Below are 9,143 nucleotides of genomic sequence, written 5' to 3'. Positions count from 1 at the left end.
GAAAATATTTTTGTAGTTCTCTATTCACATACCTAAATGGAGAGAGGGACTTTTTTCTTTTTTTTTTGTGGGTATCAATAGTTGGTAGATGTATTTGGTAAAAGATGACATAAATATATTCTAGAAACACATGGTTGACCAAGATAAATAAAAATATATTTGAGAAAAAAAAAAAGAATTATCTTTTTTCGTTTGTATGCAGAAATTTGATAGGCAACAAAGTAAAATAAGAGATAAATAATTAAATAAAACAAAGAGGGAGGATAATTATTTATTATTCGAAAATAATATTTTTCCCAAACCCACGTCTCCAAAAATAATAACAGTGATATTTGGATTTCTAAAAGTTTGACAAAACTATAGATGATTTTTAAATACCTATATTTAGCCATTCAAACTGAATGTGTACGTTTAAAATTTAATTTTGCTTCCTTTTTGTTTTCATTTGGTCACAAACAATGAATTTTTTTTATAAACCATAATTAAAAAAGAGATTTTTGCCAAACCAACATGATTATTTTTTTTTACAAAAATCATAAGAACCAAAATATCATTTCGGTCCTATTTTTTTCCGCAATGGCATTTCGGTCCCTAGTGATTTTACTTTTTTATGAAAAAATGGTGTAGCCGTTGGTGTAATACCTTGGACCGAGATGTCATTTCAATCCACTGTTTTTTCAGCTAGGACCGAATTGGCATTTTGATCCTATGTATTTTTTTTTTCTTTTATTGGCCTCTGTTTCAGCTAGGAACCCTTAGTTTAGGATTTTATGTGACTGCGGGTCTGAAAAAATGTGAAGTCACCGGGGACCGAAATATCATTTCAGTCCCAAAAAAAAATTTGGGACCGAAATGACATTTCGGTTCTCATAGTTTTTGTAAAAAAAAAAAGTAATCATGTTGGTTTGATAAAAAAAAAATTATTTTATAATTATGGTATATAAAAAAATCCTCTATTATAGGTTTAATTTTGTTAATGTTGTGAATTAAAAAGTTGGTTGTTTTTATTCTTAACATTGTCAAATGAAATCAGTTTGACTGATGAAATCACTTCAGAAAGGGAAAAAAAAAAAAAAATTGATATTTGCAAAGCAACCCTTATTGATTCACAACGCAATCCTTGTCATATTCAATATCTTCTTTTTATTTTATTATTATTTATCATATCAGCCTGACCGACCATCATATCAGCGTAATGTTTGGTTTAATTATCATACAAGTTGCTTACATATGTTATTATTATTTTTTTATGTACCGCATCAAATATTTCTGTAAATTTTATTTCCTGCTCAATGCATATCACCTAAGGTAACTAGTTGAAATGTTTATTGAAATAATAAAAAATGCTTGCTTAATTAACATAAGATATTTTTATTTTTATTAAAAATTAAATTTCACCTAAGTTTGTAATTATATCCCAACAAATTTATATTACGATAGAGAATTAGAGATATCTTTTTCTATAATTATACATATAATTCTTCTTTAAACTAATATTAGTATATATAAATATTCGAGCGAATTTAATTAAAAATCAGAGTGGCGCAGCGGAAGCGTGGTGGGCCCATAACCCACAGGTCCCAGGATCGAAACCTGGCTCTGATAGTAGAGAAAAGCTTTCCCACTGTTTTTCTATTTTTGTAATTTTTCTCATACTTTTCTTTTTTTTCACAATCTTTTGAACTCTTTTTCTATATAAGCAATCATTCTTCTTTTCCTTTTTCAAAAATTTCCGCACACATTTCTTTTTTCACAATTTATTGCAAATCACAACCAAGAAAAATAAATCTAAGATAGACTAAAAATTGGTTACTTTTATTCTTAACATTGTCAAATGAAATCAGTTTGACTGATGAACTCACTTCAGAAAAAACAAAAAAAAAATGATATTTGCAAAGCAACCCTTGTTGATTCACAACGCAATCCTTGTCATATTCAATCTCTGTTTTTTATTTTATTTTATTATTATTTATTATATCAGCCTGACCGACCATCATATTAGAGTAATGTTTGGTTTAATTATCATACAAGTTGCTTACATATATGTTATTATTATTTTTATTTTTAATTTTTTTTTGCTATGTACAGTATCAAATATTCTGTAAATTTTGTTTCCTGATGAATGCATATCACCTAAGGTAACTAGTTTCAAAATTTTAAATTAACTTTATATATACCTTTGTAATAATTTGCAGAGAAGTTGTAGAAAAGTTTAACGAAATAATAAAAAGTGCTTACTTAATTAACATAAGATATTTGTATTTGAATTAAAAAATAAATTTCACTTATGGTTGTTATTATATCCCAACAAATTTATATTACAAATGAATTTACAATAAAGAATTAGAGATATCTTTTTCCTATAATTGTACATATAATTCTTCTTTAAACTAATATTAGTATATATAAATCTTAGAGATAATTTAATTCAAAATCAGAGTGGCGCAGCGGAAGCGTGGTGGGCCCATAACCCACAGGTCCCAGGATCGAAACCTGGCTCTGATAGTAGAGAAAAGTTTTCCCAATCTTTTTCTATTTTCACAATCTTTCTCATTCATTTTTTTTTTCGCAATCTTTCAAACTCTTTTCTATATTAGCAATAATCCATCTTTTCTTTTCTTTTGAAATTTTTTACACACTTTTCTTTTTTCACAATTTCTCACAAACCACAACCAACAAAAATAAATCTAATCTAGACTAAATATTGCAAAATCATGACACAGAAGCAAAGCAAACAATCAAACAGCATCATTATTTCTTTTATAAATTCGCTATTATATTTTGTTACATGAACCAAAAAAAAAAAAAAAAATTTGTTGCAAACCTATGAAAATAAATTAAAAAGTGAGAAAGGTGAATCTAATGAGAAGTGAGATCAATGCTATACACTTGAATACCAAATTCAAAGAAAGGTCTGCACAAAAGTAGCCACTATTATGTACTTCAAATTGGGCCAAAAGGCCCAAAACCCATAATTTTTTTTAAAAAAAAAAAAAAAAATACATGGGCCTATTTTTTCTAAGTATTTGGATCATATATGCTAGTTAATAAAGTTGGTGTCAAATAAAGAGTTTAACAAATCAACAATTTGCATAATTTATATATTATGTGTAAGGATTATGCATATATTTGATAGATTTAAATAATCTATTAATGCAGGAATTTGATAAATTTCAGAACTGTAATAATCAATTAATCAAAAGTTTAGAACTGGCAACTTGGACCAATAAATTATTAAAATCTTTTTATTGATGACTAATTAATTTTTAAATTAACGAATTTTTATATACAATCTAAATGATTGAGAAAATATCTCAGACTTTACTCTTTTTTTATTAATTATTAGTGATGAGCTTCGATGTGGTTACCACAGCTATCAAATAAATTTGTTATTAATTATATATTATCCTATTTTAAGTAGTACAAATTATTGTCATGTTCACTAATAGTCAAAATTTAAGAACAGCGATAAAAGTTATTCATTGAAGTTAGGAAAATATTAAATCATTCAAATAAATTTGAACATAAAATCATTAACTTAATTGTAACGCTACTAAATGAATTAAAAAAATGTGAATTTTTTTTTTTCTAGTTTAACAGTTTGTTAAGTCCATCCGAATAAAATAAATATATAATTCCACATGTTTTGGTGGAGTTTGGCATTAATTTATAAGTATTTGAGTGATTAAGTATATAATGGCATAGAGTTACTTTGTTGGGCTCACTCTGATTTTTTAAATTTAATTCTAAAATTTATTAGATTGATTTCAAATAATAAATTTAACGAATACTTTTACAATTGTCTTTGTTCTCCTTATAATACATCCAAACTAATGCTTTGGAAACAATGTTAATGCTTGCAAGCTGTCTTTGTTCTTTGTTCTGGCTTCCACTACCATATATTATATTATATTATATTATATTAATATTTTGAAATTATGCTTCTTCTGTCACACCATAAATCAAATCCACCCTCAAGTGTTGTAAAAGAACTCAATTTTATTTCAATTAACTTCAAATTCGAATCATATGTTATTAATTAACATAAGATATTTGTATTTGAATTAAAAATTAAATTTCACTTATGGTTGTTATTATATCCCAATAAATTTATATTACAAATTTTCAATAGAGAATTAGAGTAATCTTTTTTCTATAATTATACATATAATTCTTCTTTAAACTAATATTAGTATATATAAATATTAGAGCAAATTTAAATCAAAATCAGAGTGGCGCAGCGGAAGCGTGGTGGGCCCATAACCCACAGGTCCCAGGATCGAAACCTGGCTCTGATAGTAGAGAAAAGCTTTCCCACTCTTTTTCTATTTTTGTAATTTTTCTCATACTTTTCTTTTTTTTCACAATCTTTTGAACTCTTTTCTATATTAGCAATAATAATTCTTTTCTTTTTTCGAAATTTTCTGCACACTTTTCTTTTTTCACAATTTGTCACAAACCACAACCAACAAAAATAAATCTTGTATAGACTAAATATTGCAAAATCATGACACAGAAGCAAAGCAAACAATCAAACAGCATCCGATTTTTTTAAAAATACCCAAAAAAATAATTATTTTATTAAAAATAACCAGGTTTTGGATGAAATTTTAAAAATACCCAGGCCGCAGATTTTTTCTGCGCTTCGGAATTTTTATTCCGGGCCACAGAAAAAATTTGCGCCCCGAAATTTTTTTTTTAAGAATTTTTTATTCCGAGTGCAGATTTTTTCTGCGGCCCGGATTTTTTTTTTTTTTTTTTTTAGAGTTTGGAGAAAAAAAAATCCATCATGTATATGTATGTATGTGTATGTATGTGTATGTATATGTATATGTATGTGTATGTATGTGTATGTGTATGTGTATGTATATGTATGTGTATGTATATGTATATGTATCTATATGTATATGTATCTATATGTATATGTATATATATATGGAGATGGGCTATGGTGCATTGCAATGCATAGGCCATGGTGTGCATTGGACCATAAATCACCGATTCAAAGTCCAAATGACCGATCCAAACCGTTCATCTTGTTCTCCATATTAATATGTGCTTGGAGACCAAATTTTATATTTTTTAGAATTTTTTTACTATTTATTAAGCCACTTTGAAAATCGCTGATCCAACGGTGGCTTCTGATTTTACTGTTCCAAACAGTCACCGTTGGATCAGCGATTTTCAAAGTGGCTTAATAAATAGTAAAAAAAATTTCAAAAAATATAAAATTTGGTCTCCAAGCACATATTAATATGGAGAACAAGATGAACGGTTTGGATCGGTTATTTGGACTTTGAATCGGTGATTTATGGTCCAATGCACACCATGGCCTATGCATTGCAATGCACCATAGCCCATCTCTATATATATGTATATATATGTATATGTATATATGTGTATATAATATATGTATAACTCATTTTTTTTATAATATATGTATATGTATATACAAATATATGTATATCTAAATATACAAATATATGTATATCTAAATATACAAATATATGTATATCTAAATATACAAATATATGTATATATAAATATACAAATATATGTATATATAAATATACATATATATATATATATATATATACATATATATGTATATAATAATTATGTATATGTATATGTATGTGTATATAATATTTATGTATATGTATATAATATTTATGTTTATGTCTATGTATATGTAGATGTATATGTATATGTATTTTTTTTTTTTTTTAGAGTTTGGAGAAAGAAAATATCCATGGTCTGATTTTTTTTAATAATATATGTGTATGTATATATAATATAATATGTGTATAATATATGTATATGTATATGTATATGTATATATGTGTATATATGTGTATACATATACATAAACATAAATATTATATACATATACATATACATAAACATAAATATTATATACATATACATATACATATACATAAATATTATATACATATATATGTACATATATATATATGTATATATATGTATATTTATATGTACATATACATATACATATACATATACATATACATATACATATACATATACATATACATATACATATACATATACATATACATATACATATACATATACATATACATATACATATACATATACATATACATATACATATACATATACATATACATATACATATACATATACATATACATATACATATACATATACATATACATATACATATACATATACATATACATATACATATACATATACATATACATATACATATACATATACATATACATATACATATACATATACATATACATATACATATACATATACATATACATATACATATACATATACATATACATATACATATACATATACATATACATATACATATACATATACATATACATATACATATACATATACATATACATATACATATACATATACATATACATATACATATACATATACATATACATATACATATACATATACATATACATATACATATACATATACATATACATATACATATACATATACATATACATATACATATACATATACATATACATATACATATACATATACATATACATATACATATACATATACATATACATATACATATACATATACATATACATATACATATACATATACATATACATATACATATACATATACATATACATATACATATACATATACATATACATATACATATACATATACATATACATATACATATACATATACATATACATATACATATACATATACATATACATATACATATACATATACATATACATATACATATACATATACATATACATATACATATACATATACATATACATATACATATACATATACATATACATATACATATACATATACATATACATATACATATACATATACATATACATATACATATACATATACATATACATATACATATACATATACATATACATATACATATACATATACATATACATATACATATACATATACATATACATATACATATACATATACATATACATATACATCTACATATACATATACATCTACATATACATATACATAATGAATTTTTTTTCTCCAAACTCTTAAAAAAAAAAAAAAAAAAAAAAAATCCGGGCCGCAGAAAAAATCTGCGCTCGAAATAAAAAATTCTAAAAAAAAAATTCGGGGCGCAAATTTTTTCCGCGGCCCGGAATAAAAATTCTGAAGCGCAGAAAAAATCTGCGACCTGGGTATTTCTAAAATTCCACCCAAAACCTGGTTATTTTTAATAAAATAATTATTTTTTTGGGTATTTTAAAAAAAATCGGAAACAGCATTGTTATTTCTTTTATAAATTTGCTATTATCTTTCTTGCAAACCTATGAAAATAAATTACGAGTAACAAAAGTGAATCTAATGAGAAGTGAGAACAATGTTATACGCTTGAATACCAAATTCAACCAAAATTTGCACAAAACTAGATTCTATTGATCTTTTTATGGTCCAAATTCAACCGTGGCTGCCGGTGATGGTGGTGATCGGTGTCGTCTCGTCATAGGTCGTGTTATATTTCAAAATTTTAAAACGTGATTAATTGCTAAAATGATCTTTACACTAAAAAAAAAATTTAATTAAATTAACCATCGTTCAGAAATCATCTGACTCATTAAAACGAATCTAAAATTTCAAAATATAAATGAATTAATGAAATTATAAAACAATAATTGTAATCAGAACTTGAATTAAGCTCGTGAATAAATTAGAATGTCTAGTTCGTTTAATTGTTAATTGAAATCAGAAAATTTAGAAATATCTGTTCGATTAAATCGAGCCAAATAAAAATTTATAATTGGTAACTGAAATATCAAATTAATCAATCGGACCATATTATGAGTCAAAAATAATTGAACAATAATTCTAATAATATGGAAATTAAAATCTTGAAACTTAAATGCAAATTATGAGGGAAAAAGATGCCAATTAATTTGACTCAAATCAAAAGAAACTTAACATCTAAAAGAGAATTGGGTTAGTAGATTTGACACATATAACTACACTAAATAAATTTTTATACTATGCCATGTCCTTGATTCCCGTCGGATGGAATTCTCACCATATACATCCATCTATACATATTTGTTTCTTTTGAAAAATCTCAACCAATCAAACCCTTCGAACACAAATCTCAAAGCTATTATAATATGTTAAACATTGGAGAGGGATTTGACATTTAACTCAATTGGAAATTGAGTTCGGGTCCGCCATTTCTCCTGTTCGCGCAAGACAGAGGCAAAGCCTCCTCTTCTCTCTTCTGTCTCTGCTTGGCGCGCCCCACACACGCCTCTCTTTCTCTCTTCTGTCACTGACCCGCGGCCCTACTTGATCTATCTCTCTCTTCGTTGCTTCTTGGAGAAGAAAATGGAGGCGGCCACCCCCTCTTGAATTCGATTTGACGCGGGTCTTTTCTCATGGCAGAACTGTGTACGGTTTGGACTTCCTCTTGAGTATTAGTACCCTCTCTTCTTCTCCTTCGTTTTTCTTGGTTGCTCTCTCTCTCTCTCTTTCTCTTTCTGCCTCTCTCTCGTGTGTTGAGAAAAACCCTCTTTTGAATTCGATTTTCTGTTGTGATTGTGAATCTGTGCTGTTGGTTGTTCTTGAGGCATATCTAAGAAACGGGCATTTCAATTGTGCGAAAAATCGATTTAGACGGCCGAGACGCGAGCCGTACTTGGAACCGACTGTTTTTCATCTCCATCTCTTCCTTTGCTTATTCGGGTAATCTTTTGAAATGCCTCATTTTATTTGATTGATTTGTGCCTTGTCAAGTTATAATCGTTAGAATTGTGGCTTGCTCGGGTTGTTGATTTCCCCGGCAAGCCAATGCACGTGGCTGTGTTGCCTTGTCTGTGCTTGCCTTGCTCTGTTATGGTTCTGTTTGCCTTGACCTGTTTCCTTGCTCTGTTTTGTTTGGCTGGGTGTTTCGCCCTTTGACCTGTTGCCTTGTTCTGTTCTGTTCTGTTTTGCTGGCCTTCGAGCCTTGAGTTACTGGTAGTGTATGGCGTTGGTTTTACCAGTATATGATTTGCAGGGGCCTTGGTGTAATTTCTGAAATTTAGGGGTGGGTGATATGCTAATTG

At 27.0% G+C, this 9,143-nt stretch overlaps 3 non-coding genes across 3 annotated transcripts; all 3 read left to right on the top strand.

The window, feature by feature from the left end:
- Positions 1-1,533: 1,533 nt before the first annotated feature.
- On the top strand, positions 1,534-1,605 carry TRNAM-CAU (transfer RNA methionine (anticodon CAU)). Its single transcript has one exon. It is a non-coding gene; the product is annotated as a tRNA-Met (tRNA).
- An 828-nt stretch (positions 1,606-2,433) lies between these two features.
- TRNAM-CAU (transfer RNA methionine (anticodon CAU)) lies at positions 2,434-2,505 on the top strand. Its single transcript has one exon. It is a non-coding gene; the product is annotated as a tRNA-Met (tRNA).
- A 1,721-nt stretch (positions 2,506-4,226) lies between these two features.
- On the top strand, positions 4,227-4,298 carry TRNAM-CAU (transfer RNA methionine (anticodon CAU)). The gene has a single exon. It is a non-coding gene; the product is annotated as a tRNA-Met (tRNA).
- The last annotated feature ends 4,845 nt before the right edge of the window (positions 4,299-9,143 follow it).

Source organism: Carex rostrata, chromosome 10 (genome assembly GCF_964058835.1).
Source record: "Carex rostrata chromosome 10, lpCarRost1.2, whole genome shotgun sequence".
NCBI lineage: Eukaryota > Viridiplantae > Streptophyta > Magnoliopsida > Poales > Cyperaceae > Carex > Carex rostrata.
This window is presented reverse-complemented; position numbering and strand designations above follow the sequence as displayed.